We start from the raw sequence: 19,316 nt of genomic DNA, 5'->3' as shown, positions 1-19,316 counted from the left end.
TCCACCCCCTCTGGCCTGAGATCTGAGGAGGCATGAGGGGCCCCTCGAGGTCCCTGTCTGGACCTTTTTATTGTTGTTGTTAATTAATTACCTCCCTGAAGCCTCACTGGGCGTCCTACGCTGAACCACCGCCTGCTCCTGTGTTCCAGTTTTTAGCTCACACTGCTTCCCCACTGGCCTGTCTTCCCCGCCGACTGGGCCAAGGATCCAGCTTCAAGTTCCTGTTCTGTAATCAAGAGAGAAGTGCAACTTCAAATTTAGAGAAATGTGAAGTTGGAGAGTACTGGGAGGGATTTTTCCCTAATTTCTTTTGATTCTTTTGGAAGCCTCACTGAGAATCTGCTGTGTCGGATTGATATGATATCCAGCCTTGTTATTAATAATCTCACACATAATTATATTGAATTACTGTATTACATTATTACACTAATCTTATGATAAAAAATGTTTCAACTCCGTTGTGCTTGAAGTAAGACCAAAAGTGAAATTGGCACCATGACAATCATTTACTCTGAATTTATTTGATTCAGACTTTGGAACTGTTGGAGTGTGTATTAGCTTTTTAATTGGGCTAGTACTGGTCACAGAATGGGAATGTCCAGAGCCATATCTGTATATAGAGAGATAATTCCCATTCAGCAGCAAAAAGCAGTAGGTTGGGTATGTAGGTCCCCCACTCAAAGTTGCAGAGAAATATACCCTGATTGAACAATTGACACATCAGTAGCTCCTACGTCACTATTTTACCAGAGCAAAATATGGGGAAAAAAAGAATGTTCAACACTGTGCATTTAATGAATCTAACAGTATGCAGCACACTACTACCTTCAAATGGTTCAGTTATTTTCTTACATTTCCCCCCACACTGTTAGATATTGCTTTATGACTAATATCTTGTAACTGTTAACATTTGGTTGCCTTAATGACACACACAGCATACCATCAAGCTGGGTATTGTTGCTATTCATCACAACGTTCGGCTACAGGTAGACGATCTGCTGCATGGTCGGCCATACAGGGATGAAGAAATACTTAAACACAGTAATGTGCATCAGGCCAATGAGCCATGCACAGGCCTGGTGCCATCTCATTAGTCTGCCAATGACACCTGGGGAGACTGCCTCACGTCACATTGTCTGGAAGAGCTGTAGGAGACAAGGGAAAAACAGCACAGGGGTTTACGTCATACAAAAGTAGGTTTGTTCCCAGACAGACACGTATTAAGACACGGGGTGGCAGGTAGCTTAGTGGGTAAGAGCGTTGTGCCAGTAACCGAAAGGTCGCTGGTTCTAATCCCCGAGCCGACTAGGTGAAAAATCTGTCGATGTGCCCTTGAGCAAGGCACTTAACCCTAATTGCTCCTGTAAGTCGCTCTGGATAAGAGCGTCTGCTAAATGACTAAAATGTAAATGTATTAATGACATGCACACACGCAGGCAGACACTCATGCACGAGAGCACACACACCTCACCTGGATCTACAGGCTGGCTCCATCTATTACACACCTCTGAGAAATAACAACAATCACTGAGCCCTGACCTACAGAGAGAGAGAGAAAGAGGGAGAAAGAAAGAGTGTACACAGTGTTTAGTGGCTCCTCTTCAAACCACACAGAATAACCTATAATCAGTGACCTTGGTGTCTATGGCTGTGAGTACACACACACTCCCACCTCACAGCTCAGATTGATAATGTCAAAAATGACCCCTGACCTGTATGGTCAGAGTTGACACAATGTGTATGTCTCTCACCACTTAACCCTTATAAATAACAGTAATAACTCTAATCTGTGGTCAGCACCCACAAAGGGGAGGCAGGCCCACCTCTTTAGCTTTTTTCTCTGTCCTCTGTATTCACAAAGATGCAATCTGTGGTCCGTGTAGGTGTGAGTTGCATTATGGTCTTATTATAAGGTCTTATTTTACTGGATTGACTCATCCTTTATGAATAGACAAGGACAACAGTGTGGTTTCGTTTGCTCTGAAATCGGAAAGATGGAACACATTTTGGCACGGAGAGATGTTGGAATGTCGGCAGAACAGGGAAGGATAAGGTCATCATCTCATTTATTCATGAGTCGGGGGTGTGCGTATATAGAGAAACGTTATTGGTGGGTTCAATGACAGGGCACGCTCGGGGTGATTTAAAGATTACACTCTGATTGGCTGCATGGGATATTAATGTACCTGCCTAATGATTGACACCAGAGGTCAACTGCAGATACAAGGTAGGAGGGATTGGCAAATCAACAAATGAACTCTGCCGTGCCTAATGTGCCTGACTTTTTACTGCGCTAATGGTCTATGTTGGGTAATGTGCTATGGTGTTAATGGCAGCGGCTGTGGTGGGGAGTAAGGCGTGGGAGGAACAGGGATGTCGGCCATGGAAATGGGCTTTTATCAAAGTGGAAATGAGTGAGCTGCTGCTTGTTGCTGATGTTGCAAGGTTAAGCCACATAGTTTTATTGCCATTAGACAACCAGCCTGATAAAAGACAGTGGCCTGAGTGGGCGAACGATAACAAACGCAAATATGATTGACCCTTCAACCTATCATTTCATTTGGGCTCTGACTAAAAGGTCTATGCTTGTGCCCCATTTGATTCACTCCATCTGAAATGATTAGAATGCAAAGAACAACAGTCAACATCACCTGTTTAAGAAATCTACTCTGTATGCTCGTGTCCCACTTTCAGATTGCCTACAGTCAAATGAGTTGACAAACTAAAACAAAACTTGAAGCTTCAAAGTTAGGGGTGTTCTACATTCTGATTTTTCCATGAAAAACAAGGCCTGGGATGAAAGACAAACGAAACCATCTGGATGCGAAGTTGATTCCAAGGATTCCCCTGTACCATTTCTGTTTCTGGAACCCAAAGGAGATGGATAGAGGCATCAATTAATCTTTTATTGGTTTATTTTGTAGTCGGTTGTATTACTTTCAGGCCCTGTAAAGACCTGGGGTCATTTCAATGTTCAAAGGGTTGGACTGTGTGAGAGCTACTATATGAGTAACAGGACATAGATCAGTTAAATAAGTTAAAAGAAGATAACTGTTTTGTAGGGATGACACAGAGAACCTGCCATGCCTGTCCTCTGCAAACTGTATTCCCAAATATGTATGGTATATCTTTCAATCTCAAATGAACTGGATTTATAGTGAATCTCAAAGCCCTGGTAGCTTTTTAAATCACCTCATATTCCTACACCCCTTTAAAATTGAAAAAGGATTTAGTATCTCTAAAAGAACACTCAAATTCACACCCCTTTGCCAAGTTTTTATAATTCCTGGTGTTACTAGGTCTCCTGGAGTATAGGAAGGGTTTCAGTGTTCTATCACAGGTTGGGATGTGCCTCATTTGGGAAATAAATCAAGTCTGATTGACTGCAAAGATCTTAATTCCACACCCCCAAGCTCTCTCTGTTCCATCCCACCAGTCTGACTCATCCCACTGGGGGATGAGTACGTTCATCTCTAGGAGACAGAACGCGTCTCTTCCTGAGCGGTATGACGGCTGCGTGGTCCCATTGTGTTTATACTTGCGTACTATTGTTTGAACAGATGAACGTGGTACCTTCAGGCGTTTGGAAATTGCTCCTTGAAATACATCCACAGGTACACCTCCAATTGACTCAAATGACGACATCATTTTCTGGAATTTTCCAAGCTGTTTAAAGGCACAATCAACTTAGTGTATGTAAACTTCTGACCCACTGGAATTGTGATACAGTGAATTATAAGTGAAATAATCTGTCTGTAAACAATTGTTGGAAAAATGACTTGTGTCATGCACAAAGTAGATGTCCTAACCGACTTGCCAAAACTATAGTTTGTTAAGAAGAAATGTGTGGAGTGGTTGAAAAACGAGTTTTAATGACTCCAACCTAAGTGTATGTAAACTTCCGACTTCAACTGTAATCAATTAAAACCTAGGCCTACACTGATTGATTCATAACCTGATTTATAGGCCTTACAGATTTTTTCAGGTTTTAACTCTCCAAATTACACTTTTTTATAGATAAACAACACAATTGGATGTTCTGAGTCTATGTTCATGCAAAAATCACATCAAATGACAATTTTTTTGGTAAGATTCTTTGAGTGTAATTCCTCTTTAATTGCGCACCTTGCGAGAGAAGACTGTTTGTCTAGCGATGTTATCAACTGTTACAAATCATAATCATGATATAATCCTGCCATGTAGGCATACCTTTCCATCTTCTCATAAGACAGTTGCAGTATCAACTGCCTATCGCTAACTGACTACACAAAGTAATAGATGAACATGCTCACGCACACACACACCACAAAGACCCATGCTGTTGCTTCTTCAGAAAGATGCAGGAAATACGAAGAAGTAGACAGGTTTCCATTGGCCCAAGGTTATTCAACAAAAGCAATGTTGCAAAAAGAATCGTTGCGAAACGTGTAATGGAAACGGCAGATATAGGATCATTTTTATAAAGATAGAAATGTTGAATATCTGTTCGACAGGGGTGGATTTCTATTTTATCTAAATGTACAGTGCATTCGGAAAGTATTCAGACCCCTTGACTTTTTTCACATTTTGTTACTTTACAGCCTTATTCTAAAATGTATTAAATATTTTTTTTTCCCTCATCGTCTGGCCACTCTACCATAAAGGCCTGATTGGTGTAGTGCTGCAGAGATGGTTGTCCTTCTGGAAGGTTCCCCCATTTCCACAGAGGAACTCTGGAGCTCTGTCAGTGACCATCGGGTTCATGGTCACCTGCCTGACCAAGGCCGTTCTCCCCCGATTGCTCAGTTTGGCTGGGCGGCCAGCTCAAGGAAGAGTCTTGGTGGTTCCAAATGTATTCCATTTAAGAATGATGGAGGCCACTGTGTTCTTTGGGGACCTTCAATGCTGCAGACATTTTTTGGTACCCTTCCCCAGATCTGTGTCTCGACACAATCCTGTCTCGGAGCTCTATGGACAATTCCTTCGACCTCATGGCTTGGTTTTTGCTCTGACATGCACTGTCAACTGTGGGACCTTGTATAGACAGGTGTGTGCCTTTCCAAATCATGTCCAATCAATTTAATTTACCACAGGTGGAAACCAATCAAGTTGTAGAAACGTCTCAAGGATGATCAATTTCGAGTCTAATAGCAAAGGGTCTGAATACTTATGTAAAGAAAGAAAAAATATATATAAATGTGCAAAAATGTCTTAAAACCTGTTTTCACTTTGTCATTATGGGGTATTGTGTGTAGATTGATGAGGATTTTTAAAAATGTAATCCATTTTATAATAAGGCTGTAACAAAATGTGGAAAAAGTCAAGGGGTCTGAATACTTTCCAAATGCACTGTATTTATTGCGTCAAATTATAATGAAAACTGTGTTTTTCGAATAAAGGATGATTGTGGAATCATTTTGAAGTTATGCAGGGTACGTGATGTAATCACGTGGCATGTCCTGACCTTCAAGAATGCCTGAATTGCTTCGCCTTGGTTTTCTGGTTGGCTGGCAAGTTTCACCATCCAATTATTTCAGATCTACAGGAGTGCAAGTTTCACCATGGCACAGACCGTGGCGATACATTGGCACATGAGAATTATTAGAATATGGCAAATATGAGTCAATTATTGGATTCTATCCATGCTCAATTTGCCTAATGGGTAATGGAAACACTTCATCCACTTCATTTTTATTCAACGCTACGGCTGCAGTCCAAACTCAAAGTAGACAGCCCTCGGCCCTAAAACCTCATCTCTTGAATAACGTTTTACATTGTCACATCCGAGTGTACCTTAAATGTCCCTTGCCCAAGCGAGGGAGAGTGATGATAGGAGAGTTAATGGAAACATAGCTACTAGCTAGGTTACATTTGTCTCCCGAGTGGCGCAGTGGTCTAAGGCACTGCATTGCAGTGCTAGCTGTGCCACTAGAGATCCTGGTTCGAATCCAGGCTCTGTCGTAGCAGGCCACGGCCGGGAGACCCATGGGGCGGCGCACAATTGGCCCAGCGTCGTCTAGGGTAGCGGAGGGAATGGCCGGCAGGGGATGTAGCTCAGTTGGTTTGCAACGCCAGGGTTGTGGGTTCGATTCCCAAGGGGGGGTATGAAAAAAAAAAAAGTAACAATAATGTATGCACTCACTAACTGTAAATCGCTCTGGATAAGAGCGTCTGCTAAATAACGTAAATGTATTATGTCACACAAGCAACTAACAACAGTGTGTGGAGGCTCAGTACAAAATTATACCAACTCATCACGGCTCTGCCACAATAATTGGAAGAGGCAATTAGTTAAAAAAGAAATTAAATAATTAGTCTGTCTGCCACCCATTAAAAACCATTCATGTTTTTAAATTATTAGTATAAATGAGAAAATGTATCAGTTTCACTTAAAGTCAAAAGGTTTGACAGCAATGCCACATAAAATTCAAGTCAGTTGGGAACAGGTCTTTGATGTCCCAATACCTTGGTCTCGGGTCTATGAACTGATGTATAAAATGTAAGCTATTATATAAAATATTTACTACAAAACGAATGCTCAATATGGGGCATTGAAAAGTCAGCCTTGTGAAGATAAGTCAGCCCTGTGCAGACTCAAGGAAACAGAATCAATAGAGCATATTTTCTGGTACTGTCCATCGGTGGCTTGCTTTTGGAGTCAGGTCCAGGAATGGTTGTTATGTCATAATATCAGGGTTCAGATGGACGTGAAAACTGTATTGTTAGGGGATCTGAAAAAACCTGAATCAAATCCAAGTTTATTGGTCGTACACGGTTTAGCAGGTGTTTTAGCGGGTGCAGCAAAATGCTTATGTTACTAGTTCCTAACAATGCAGTAAAATGTCAAACCATTAAAATGTAAGGGGGTAAAAAAGACAAGAAACCAAGAACGGCAGGACGAATCTGATTAACAACCCAAATAGCACTGTAGCAGTAATCAAATGCAATCTCTATGTATGTACACTGGGAGTATTTACACAAGATTAGTTAAGAATGATATGTACAGCAATAGATATATTAGAGTAAGATATGTCAAGAATACAGTGTATAAATAAATATGTGCCATGTATAAACGGTGTGAATAAAATACAATGTACAGTAGTAGAAATATTACAATAAGCTATGTAGGGGATACAGTATTTAAATACACAATGTGAAACGGGAAGTGACCAGTGGTTCAATGTCTCTATAGCATGGGACAGCAGCATTGGCTGTGTGTGAGTGTGTATGTGAGTGTGTGCATGTGTTTGTGAGTATGAGGTGTGTGTGTGTGTGTTTTTTTTGAGTTAGTGTGCATCACCTGGTAGATGGCTAGTGATGGCTGTTCAACAGTCTGATGGCCTGGTAATAGAAGCTGTTTTTTAGTGTCTTGGGTCTTGGCTCTGATGTACCTATATTGTCTCCATCTGTCGGACGGTAGCCGAGTGAACAGTCCATGGCTTAAGTGGCAGAGGTCAATGATCTTCTTGGCCTTCCTTTGACACCAGGTGCTGTAGATGTCCTGGAAGGCAGGCAGGGTGCCCCTGGTGATACGGTGGGCTGCCTGCACCCCCCTCTGGAGCACCATGTGGTTGAGAGCAGAGCAGTTACCGTACCAGGCGGTGATGCAGCCTGACAGAATGCTCTCAATGGTGCATCTGTAGAAGTTCATGAGGGTCTTAGAGCCATGCCAAATTTCTTCAGCTGCCTGAGGTTGTAGGGGCGCTTTTGCGCCTTCTTCACCACAATGTCCTGTGGCAACAGTGATGTGCACGCAGAGAAACTTGAAGCTTTTGACCCTATCCACTGCGGCTCCGTCGATGAGGAAGGGGGCGTGCTCGCTCTTCTGTCTCCTGTAGTCCACGATAAGCTCCTTCATTTTGTTGACGTTGAGGGAGAGGTTGTTTTCCTCGCACCACTCCACCAAGGCTCTAACCTCCTCCCTGTAGGCTGTCTCGCCGTTGTTAGTAATCAGGCCTACCACTGTCGTGCCGTCAGCAAACTTGATGGTTGAGTTGGAGACGTGCGTGGCCACACAGTCAGGGGTGAACAGGGAGTACAGGAAGGGGCTGAGCACACACCCCTGGGGGGCCCCCGTGCTGAGGATCACCATGGCAGTGGTGTTGTTGCCTACACTCACCAGCTGGGGTCGGCCCATCAGGAAGTCCAGGACCCAGTTGCACATGGAGGAGTTCAGACTTAAGGCCCCGAGCTTAGTGACAATCCTGGAAGGCATTATGGTGTTAAAAGCTGAGCTCTAGTCGATTCTCACATACTGTTGGGATTCCTTTTGTCCAGGTGGGATAGGGTGGTGTGCAGTGCAACGGAGATTGGGTCGTCCGTGGATCTGTTGGGGTGATATGCACATTTTACTGTGTCATGGATGTCGACTATGGTGGGGATGGCGGTCCTTGACTTTCAAAGCACTTTATGATGACTGAGTTCAGTTACCTTGGTAGTGAGAGGTTGAAGATGTCCGTAAACACTCCAGCCAGCTGGTATGCGCATGCTCTGAGGACGCGGCTTGGGCCGGCAGCCTTGCGAGGGTTAACACGCCTGACGGTCCTACTCACGTCGGCTACAGAGATTGGGAGCCCACAGTCCTCGTGAGCAGCGGGGGCCGATGTTGGCGGCTCTGTGTTGTTTTCCTCTAAGTGAGAAAAAAAGGTGTTTAGCTAGTCTTGCAGTGAGGCGTCTGTGTCCGTGACGTGGCTGATTTTCCCTTTACAATCTGTGATTGTCTGAAGTCCCTGCTACATGCGTCTCATGTCTGAGCCGTTGAATTGCGACTTCACTTTTTCCCTATACTGTCTTTTTGCCTCTTTGATTGTCGTGTTGAGGTCATAGGTGAGGTCATATGTGGTCTGTTTGTTTTCGTACATGTTTCCAGTCACTTTACCATGGTTAAACGCAGTGTTTTCAGTTTCGTGTGAATGCTGCCAGCTATCCACGGTTTCTGGTTTGGGTATGTTCTAATCATCACTGTAGGAACAACATCCTCTATGCACTTCCTGATGAACCCAGAGACCCAGAGACGATCAGTCAATGGGAAATATCATAATACTTTGCGGTAAATTATTTATTTTTAGGGCAATATCGGTATAAATGTTACAAATAGGGAGGTTCAAGACCCTCACAAGACATTACAGTACAATGGAGGGATGTATCACAAAAGGAAATAGCAAAATGGTATTATACTGGGAAAGATGGGTTAATCTGTGGACATCATAGGGTCCACAGATTAAGCCAAATTTCCCTGCCACTGTGGGTGAAAATCCAGTACTTGAAGAAAGAGGAAATTAGGAATATATGTATAATTACTTAACTACATGTACCGTACATGTGAGTGAAAATAGCTGTAAGTAGTAGTAGAATTATTGTTGTCTGTTAGTTTACTCCAATCAGGGGAGGGGTGATAGGGTTGGGGGAAAAAAGTAAAATTCAACAAAATATGCTGATTTTGATAGAACCCAAAATCTATCTGCAATATTAAAGCTGATCTTCTCCAAAAGCTGCAGTTTCCATTACACATGTTGCATGTTTTTTTTGGGTGACATTACTTTGTCGAATAAACCTGTGTCAATGAGAACCTGCCTACTGATGCATTCTTTTCATGTCGTGTGAAAAACTTGAAATCTAATAAATTCAATAGGCCTACATTTAGCTAATGTGCATTATGTTCTAGCCTAACTAGGCTACATATATTGCAAATTAGTGCCTGAAATGCCCTGTGTCTCTCTGTTTTCTACCTCAAATGCATTGTCCTCTGTTCCTTTCGTTGCAGTTGAACTGTCTGTGCACCTAGAATCACGTTCTTGAACCTCATCATCACTATTTGACTCTCCTCATTTAACGGCTTCTCCCTCGCACCTATATAACTTTTACAGTGCCTTCGGAAAGTATTCTGACCCCTTGACTTTTTCCACATTTTGTTACATTACAGCCTTATTCTAAAATGGATTTTTTTAAATCATCAGCAATCTACACACAATACTCCATAATGACAAAGTGGAAACATAAAAAACAGAAATACCTTATTTACATAAGTATTCAGACCCTTTGCTATGAGACTCGAAATTGTGCTCAGCTGCATCCTGTTTCCATTGATCATCCTTGAGATGTTTCTACAACTTGATTGGAGTCCACCTGTGGTAAAATCAATTGATTGGACATGATTTGGAAAGGCACACAACTGTCTATATAAGGTCCCACAGTTGACAGTGCATGTCAGAGCAAAAACAAAGCCACAATGTCGAAGGAATTGTCCGTAGAGCACCGAGACAGGATTGTGTTGAGGCACAGATCTGGGGAAAGGTACCAAAAAAGTTCTAAGCATTGAAGGTCCCCAAGAACACAGTGCCCTCCATCATTCTTAAATGTAAGAAGTTTGGAATCACCAAGACTCTTCCTTGAGCTGGCCGCCCGGCCAAACTGAGCAATCGGGGGAGAAGGGCCTTGGTCAGGGAGGTGACCAAGAATCCAATGGTCACTCTGACAGAGCTCTAGAGTTCCTCTGTGGAGATGGGAGAACCTTCCAGGAGGACAACCATCTCTGCAGCACTCCACCAATCAGGCCTTTATGGTAGAGTGGCCAGACGGAAGCTACTCCTCAGTAAAAGGCACATGACAGCCCGCTTAGAGTTTGCCAAAATGCACCTAAAGACTCTCAGACCATGAAAAACAAGATTCTCTGGTCTGATGAAACCAAGATTGAACTGTTTGGCCTGAATGCCAAGCATCACGTCTGGAGGAAACCTGTCACCATCCCTACAGTGAAGCATGGTGGTGGCAGCGTCATGCTGTGGGGATGTTTTTCAGTGGTAGGGACTGGGAGACTAGTCAGGATTGAGGCAAAGATGAACAGAGCAAAGTACAAAGAGATCCTTAATGAAAACCTGCTCCAGAGCACTCAGGTCCTCAATTGGGGCGAAGTTTCACCTTCCAACGGGACAACGACCGTAAGCACACAGCCAAGACAACGCAGGAATGGCTTCGGGACAAGTCTCTGAATGTCCGTGAGTGGCCCAGCCAGAGCCAGGACTTGAACCTGATCGAACATCTCTGGAGAGACCTGAAAATAGATGTGCAGTAACGCTCCCCATCCAACCTGACAAGAGCTTGAGAGCATCTGCAGAGAAGAATGGGAGAAACTCCCCAAATACAGGTGTGCCAAGCTTGTAGCGTCACACCCAATAAGAATAGAGGCTGTAATCGCTGCCAAAGGTGCTTCAACAAAGTACTGAGTAGAAGGTCTGAATACTTATGTAAATGTAATATTTCCGTTTTTTATTTTTTATAAATTAGCAAAAATTTATACAAACATATTTTTGCTTTGTCATTATGTGGTATTGTGTGTAGATTGATGAAGACTTAACCTAACAAAATGTGGAAAAAGTCAAGGGGTCTGAATACCGTACAACATAACTTTTGTTTGATATTTGGTAGGCCACATTTTGCTGCACCAACTTCAAGAGCTTTTTAAAAACATAAATTTTTACCACCTTTCCATTTTGGCAACTTCAGTAGGAATATATACTGAGTGTACAAAACATTAGGAACACCTTTTTTTTTGCCCTCAGAACAACCTCAATTCATCAGAGCATGGACTCTACAAGGTGTCGAAAGCGTTCCACAGGGATGCTGGCTCATGTTGACACCAATGCTTCCCACAGTTGTATCAAGTTGGCTGCATGTCCTTTGGGTGGTGGACCATTCTTGATACACACGGGAAACTGTTGAGAGTGAAAAACCCAGCAGGTTTGCAGTTTTTGACAGACTTAAACTGGTGCGCTTGGCACCTTCTATCATACCTCGTTCAAAGGCACTTAAATCTTTTGTTTTCCCCATTCAACCTCTGAATGGCACACATACGCAATCCATGTCTCAATTGTCTCAAGGCTTAAAAATCCTTCTTTAACCTGTCTTCACCCCTTAATCTTCACTGATTTAAATGGATTTAACAAGTGACATCAATAAGGGATCATAGCTTTCACCTGGATTCACCTGATCAGTCTGTGTAGGCTGACTCACTGATGGCATGTTTGACTTTGAACTTAACCGGGCTTGCCCATCTTAGTAGGAAGGCCTTTCCCAACTGCAACGGCCCAATAGAGGTGGCTAAATTACCAATCTGGCCCTCATACCATCATGGCCACCTAATCATCCCCAGCTCCAATTGGCTCATTCATCCCCTCTCCTCTCCCCTGTAACTATTCCCCTGGTCGTTGCTGTAAATGAGTGTTCTCAGTCAATTTACCTGGTATAATGAGGGTAAAATAAATACATAAATTGAGAAAATGTATAGATTATGTCAACAGAGAAAAGGGTATAGCCTAGTCTACATCATGAAAATTCATTAACAGGACTATGGAACACTGGCTGTGTCACTCTGTTTTCCTGAAATAAATAATTTGACCGGCCTACCCACCTAAAAAATGGTCCATTAGCACATCATATCAACTAATTTACCAAGTTGGGCACCGACTCAGTTAGCTCCATCAACCACAGACAACGCATATGGGGCTGTGAGGAAGTGCTGAGAGGTTGGTTCTATCACACAAAGTTGAGAAAAGTTGACAAAATGTACTTGATGCTAGGCCTATTTTACTCAAACTATGGAACATTCCTCATGTTACTTGGCTGTTTTGTTTTCTGTGTTTGGTAGCCAGTGAGATCGCTAATCTACTCGTTTTGGTTTGGGCCTCGTTCCAATATCCTACTTTTAAAACACCACTGCGACCAATACTTAGTCACTGATCAGCAATTGGCTGCATGATATAACAGAAGTTTTCACTGTAGCATATTGCCTTCACCATTTTAACCTTGTCAGAATAGTGATTACTTCAAAAAGGCAGGTTGACCTGTTTTGATCAAATGTAATTGAAATACATGGCTGACTTGGGCCTACTTTTATTGTTTTTATTGTTGTGAAAAGCTTTCATTTTACTTGCCCTGAACTCATATGATTATTGCAGACTGTTTGAAATCCAGTGTATTGACTTTTAATTGCACAACAAAGCTTATTTAGAGAAAATAAATGACATATCGAGATACAGTATATAGCCTATTGTACATCTCCCATAAGTTAACTTTTTTTTTTTTTTTACTAGAATCGCTCACCCCTAGGGCAAGTCATATTTAAGTGAAGAGTGCACAAGGGAATGGGGCTCGGACTTGAGCACAAGTGCATTATGTTGCCATCACAGGTAGCTACAGCTTTCTTCATCATACTGGAATCACCCACACTCACGCACGCGCACACACACACGACACAGACAGCCATTTGTAAATGCTTCGTCAAGACGGAAATAAACCCATGAAAGCCTAAACTTAAAACTTGAAACACTTCAATCAGAATAATGCTGGATATCACAGAATCTTCAAAGGCCCATCAATTTCACAGGGTCTTCCAATAATAACATCTAAACTGCCTCTCCTCTCCTCAGTATATCCAGCAGGCTGTGCAGAGCTGTCCCCTGAGGAGACCAATACAGTTACAACATGATGGAGATCACTGCAGGCCCACTGGCAGGAGGTAATTGTTTATTTAAAGGCCCATAGCAGTCTAAAACATGATTTTCCTATGTTTTATAAACATTCAGTGGCCAGTTTATTGGGTACACCATCTAGTATGGGGTCGGACCCCCCTTTGCCTCCAGAACAGCCTGAATTCTTCAGGGCATGGGCACGTTGCTGAATTGGTATCAAGGGACATAGTGTGTGCCAGGAAAAACACACCATTACACCACCGCCACCAACCTGTACCAGGCAAGATGGAGCCATCAACTCATGCTGCTTACGCCAAATCTGCCATCAGCATGACGCAACAGGAACCGGGATTCGTCGGACCAGGCAATGTTTTTCCACTCCTCAATTGTCCAGTGTTGGTGATCGTGTGCCCACTGGAGCCGCTTCTTCTTGTTTTTAGCTGATAGGAGTGGAACCTCGTGAGGTCGTCTGGTGCAATAGCCCATCCGTGACAAGGACCGTCGATTTGTGCGTTCCGAGATGCCGTTCTGCTCACAACTGTTGTACTGCGCCATTACTTGCCTGTTTGTGGCCCGTGCATGATTCATGCCATTCTCCTTCAACCTCTCATCAATGAGCTGTTTTCGCCCACAGGACTGCCGTTGACTGTATGTTTTTTGTTTGTCATGCGTGAAAAGCCCAGGAGGCCGGCTGTTTCTGAGATACTGGAACCGGCGCACCTGACACAGATGATCATATCACGCTCAAAGTCGCTTAGGTCATTAGTTTTGCCCATTCTAACGTTCAATTGAACAGTAAAGGAATGCCTCGATTCCTGTCTGCCAGCTTTATATAGCAATCAACGGCCAAGTGACTCACTGCATGTAGGTGCAAACCATTTCGTGAACGGGGTGGTGTACCTAGTAAACTGTGTGTATATATTTCCACACTATGAAGTTGGAATAATATGATAATGCCCTTTTAGTCTAAGAGCTGTTTAAAAAGACAGCCTGAAATTTCAGCCTGTTTTGGTGGGATGGAGTTTGGCCTGTCTGGTGACATCACCAGCAGGTAAATTAGTTAACAGACCAATATATATATATATATTTTTTTTCTCACCTTTATTTAACCAGGTAAGCCAGTTGAGAACAAGTTCTCATACATAACTGCGACCTGGCCAAGATAAAGCAAAGCAGTGCAATAAAAACAACAACAACACAGAGTTACATATGGGATAAACAAAATGTACAGTCAATAACACAATAGAAATATATATATATACAGTGTGTGCAAATGTAGTAAGTTATGGAGGTAAGGCAATAAATAGGCCACAGTGCAAAATAATTACAATTTAGTATTAACACTGGAGTGATAGATGTGCAGAAGATGATGTGCAAATAGAGATACTGGGGTGCAAATTAGCAAAATAAATAACAATATGGGGATGAGGTAGTTGGATGGGCTAATTACAGATGGGCTGTGTACAGGTGCAGTGATCAGTAAGCTGCTCTGACAACTGATGCTTAAAGTTAGTGAGGGAGATAAGAGTCTCCAGCTTCAGAGATTTTTGCAGTTCGTTCCAGTCATTGGCAGCAGAGAACTGGAAGGAATGGCAGCCAAAGGAGGTGTTGGCTTTGGGGATGACCAGTGAGATATACCTGCTGGAGCGCATACTACGGGTGGGTGTTGCTATGGTGACCAATGAGCTAAGATAAGGCGGGGATTTGCCTAGCAGTGATTTATAGATGACCTGGAGCCAGTGTATGTAGTGAGGGCCAGCCAACGAGAGTGTACAGGTCACAATGGTGGGTAGTATATGGGACTTTGGTGACAAAACGGATGGCACTGTGATACTGAGAGTTCCAAAACTATTTTTGACCATTTTAATTGAAAACAATCACAGTAAGGTACTTAATTGTCAACTAGAAATTATTTGATATTGAGATAAAACGGCTGCATTGGACCTTTAATAAAGTGCAATCGGAAGAGATTGATATCAGAGGGGCGTCCATGGACAATTAATATTATGATTAGGAGGCTGCGGAGTGGGTCTAGCAGTGCTCGATCATTCCTCTAGCCTCCCGGATCTTGGAGTTTTCACGAAAATGAACGGCTCCGATGATTAACATTGCGTCAATGTTCCTTTCTCTGTGAACAGAATGAGTTGTTAGCCCTTCCGCTGAGCGAGAGTAGAAACACGGGAATTACAATAGATCATGCGGGCTGCAAACTTCCCTGTCACCGCTAATGGTGTCTGATTGATGCCGAGAAGCTGGCAGGCAACTGGATTTTAAACAAAAGAATTGCAGGGTTTATTCATGACTTACCCTCTCGAGGTGGCTGAGTGGGTAGGGTGAGCCCACATATCTTAAAGTTAACCTGTAAAGGGGCTGTTGTGCTTGATGAATAGTAAAATGTAGCACATGGTACAGTAGTACATCTCAGGCAGGTTGGGGTGATTGTGAATGGATGGATGAAGACAAGATGTCGTAAACTTGTCTTTATTATGAACCAAGGAGGAAAGTTCATCAATAATAGCCTATGCTGCCCTCACATACAAATACTGTAGTAGGTATAATACATTTGGGGTGAGACTGAGAGTACATAAGTTTTACCAAACCATATGCCTCAATAACTTGTACTGGAGTGAGTGAGTGAGTGAGTGAGTAAATCAATGGGGACCACAGCAAATACAACACATTCAAGAGGGAGAGCTGAACTGGAGAACAATACAACAGGAACTTTGGTGTTGTGGCTTATTTAGATAGCATTATACATGTAGAACAGTTTGCCCAGCTACAGGGTACTGAGTCAGACAGGGGATCCGTATTAGACAGACCTGGGCAGCGGTTTGTGAGCACTCTGCAGAAAAGATGCTTAATATACTAATCTAATAATGCCCCCATCCTAGTGACATGAAAAATGGAGGAAGCTGATTTTAGTTCACTTAATTCAAGGCTTGATTATGTCGAGACAGCTTGCTCTCCCCAGAGGGAGCATGGAGAGCAGCTCGGTCAGCGCAGAATGCTGTTTCAGACTCTATTAATGTCTCTGTGCTGAAGCCTGTCCTGGCTACGCTAATTATTAGCGTTCAGGTAGAGTGGTGGAGGTGGAGAAAGAGAGGGAGAAGGGAAGAAGGGATGTAATCAGTTGCCAAGACTGGAGCTTTTCTACATCTGCGACAAACTGAACAGAGCGGTGTTCAGAAATAAATTATGTATTGCAAAAGTCTAATATATTCATTCTGGAGAAACAACCTCCAATGCACCCTAAATTATTTCCTGTTTTATCTGGTATGAAATGCTTACGTTTTAATCTATTTACCTTATCAGCATCAGGTCATGCTTGCTAATTTGACTGTGTGGCACTTTTTTTTCCTCTTTTTTTTCGCAGCAAGGTCTCTCTCAGTTTATTCCTATTTTTTCATTTCCCCTTTCTTTAGTTTTTGTTCTCTTTATTCTCAAGAAACTACATACTTCATAGAGAATTGTACATTTTGTTAGTGTAACGATCCCGGCGGTCTGAGTCGGGTCCTGTCTGGTGACGAGTGTTTCTGGTCGTAGCTCCTGTTTCCCGAGGGTTCGGGAACGCTCCGGGGAGCGCTCTTGTTTCCGCACCTGCTTCCCATCAGCAATCGGCACACCTGGGCCTAATCATCACCCTTCTTAGGGTCTGGCCCAACATCCAGTTCCTGCCGGATCGTTAGCCATGAACAGTATGTTTTGCCGGCGTATCAGCCTCAGTACTAGAGTTAGTTTTTGTTGTTTTGTTGCACCCTGTTGACCTGCCTGGTACTTACCTCCGTTTTTGTTCTCCCCACAGTCACTCGTCCGGAACCTCTACCCAACCTCTGCCTGATGGTCGGCGGCTGCCGAGCCATCATCGGATCAACCACTGGACCCTCTACAACTCCTCCACGCCGCCGCTCTGTTCCCTGGATTATTTCCCTTCACCCTTGGTTCAGTAAATAAACACTCACCTTTTGACACCACTTACCTTGTCCTGGTCTGCTTCTGGGTTCTGGCTTAGTAAACCGTGACAGAACGATCCGGCCCGATATGAACCCAGCGGACCTGGACTCTGTTCGCCATGCTATTACCCAGCAGGAGAAGATGTTGGGCCATCATAGCACGGTACTACAGGAGATCGCGTTGTCAGTTCGGAACCTTTCTACCGGTCTGACGGAGGTCCAGAACCAACGCAAGTGGCCGGTGGAGGATCCACTACCGGTTTCATCCATCTCGCCTGCCGCTTCTGAAGCTGTGGCCATCCGTGAGCCCAAGGTTCCGACGCCGGATAAATATGAGGGGGAGCTGGGAAGATGCCGTTCCTTCCTTATGCAGTGTGGACTAGTGTTCGATCTACAGCCCTACTCTTATGCCACAGACAAGGCTAGGATAGCCTTTGTGATTGAGTTGCTGCGTGGTCGTGCGCTGGAGTGGGCTTCAGCCGTTTGGGAACGACAGGATCCCTGCATGGCTTCATACCAGGGGTTCACGGCCGAGATGAGGAAGCTCTTCGACCATTCCGTCCGAGGGAGGGACGCAGCTAGGCGCCTGTTTTCGCTTCGCCAAGGAACTCGCAGCGTGGCCGACTTCGTGATTGAGTTCAAGACGTTGGCTGTGGAGAGTGGGTGGAACGAGGAGTCTCTGCAAGCGGCCTTTTACCAGGGTCTGTCGGAGCAGCTCAAGGATGAGTTGATCTCCTATCCGGAGCCTAGTGACCTGGACAGCTTGGTAGCCTTGTCCATTCGGGTGGATAATCGAGTCCGAGAGCGAAGGAGGGAGAAGCAATGGGGTCCGTCCAATCGATCCGTTTCTCAGTTCCCAGTCGGGTCGGGTGGTGGACCAGAACACATCGATCATTCTCCACCACAGTGGATTAGTGGAGAGGTCCTCTCTCCCGATTCGGAACCCATGCAAGTGGGGCGGCACGGGTTAACCAAGGAGGAGCGTCAACATAGACGTAAGACCAACTGCTGCCTCTACTGTGGTAGCTCGGGACATTACATCTCCACTTGTTCCCGGCGGTCGTCAAACTGCCCGGCTCGCTAAAGTTGGGAGGACTTTTAGCGAGCCAGTTTCAACCTCTCAGTACCTCTGTCAGACCCCGCTTCCCGGCTACCCTTGTGAACAGGAATCAGAGCTTAGCGCTTAACGCTTTTATCGATTCAGGTGCCGATGGAAGCTTTCTTGATGCCGAGTTGGTGGAACAGCTGGGGCTTTCCAAGGAGCAATTGCCGGAAGCCATTGAAGCGACCACTCTGAACGGCAGTAGTCTGGCACGTATCACGATGAGGACTGAACCGGTTAAGATGCGGTTGTCAGGGAATCATTCTGAGATGATTTCATTTTTCATTCTGCCGTCTTCCCATGTTCCTCTGGTCCTTGGATACCCCTGGTTGAAGGAACACAATCCCACGTTCGATTGGGTGACGGGCAAGGTAACGAGTTGGAGCCTGGATTGTCATGCTAACTGTCTCAAGACTGCCTGCCCCCATTCGGTTCCCAGTCAGGTGATTGAGGCTAAACCTCCAGATTTGTCCCTGGTTCCCGTGACATATCACGATTTGGGGGAGGTTTTCAGTAAGCAGAAGGCTCTGTCACTCCCTCCCCACCGACCATATGATTGTGCCATCAACCTGGTCCCTGGAGCTGTCTACCCCAAGGGAAGGTTATACAGTATCTCCCGACCTGAACGTGAGGCGTTGGAGACCTACATCAAGGAGTCCCTAGCTGCTGGTCTCGTTCGTCCCTCGTCATCACCCCTGGGGGCAGGATTCTTCTTTGTGGGTAAGAAGGATGGCTCTCTTCGACCATGTATTGACTATCGGGGGTTGAATGACATCACGGTCAAGAACAAGTATCCCCTGCCCTTGATGAGTTCTGCCT

This window comes from Coregonus clupeaformis, chromosome 24 (genome assembly GCF_020615455.1).
Source record: "Coregonus clupeaformis isolate EN_2021a chromosome 24, ASM2061545v1, whole genome shotgun sequence".
Lineage (NCBI taxonomy): Eukaryota > Metazoa > Chordata > Actinopteri > Salmoniformes > Salmonidae > Coregonus > Coregonus clupeaformis.
The sequence above is the reverse complement of the archived record's forward strand: the minus strand, read 5'-3'. Positions refer to the sequence as shown.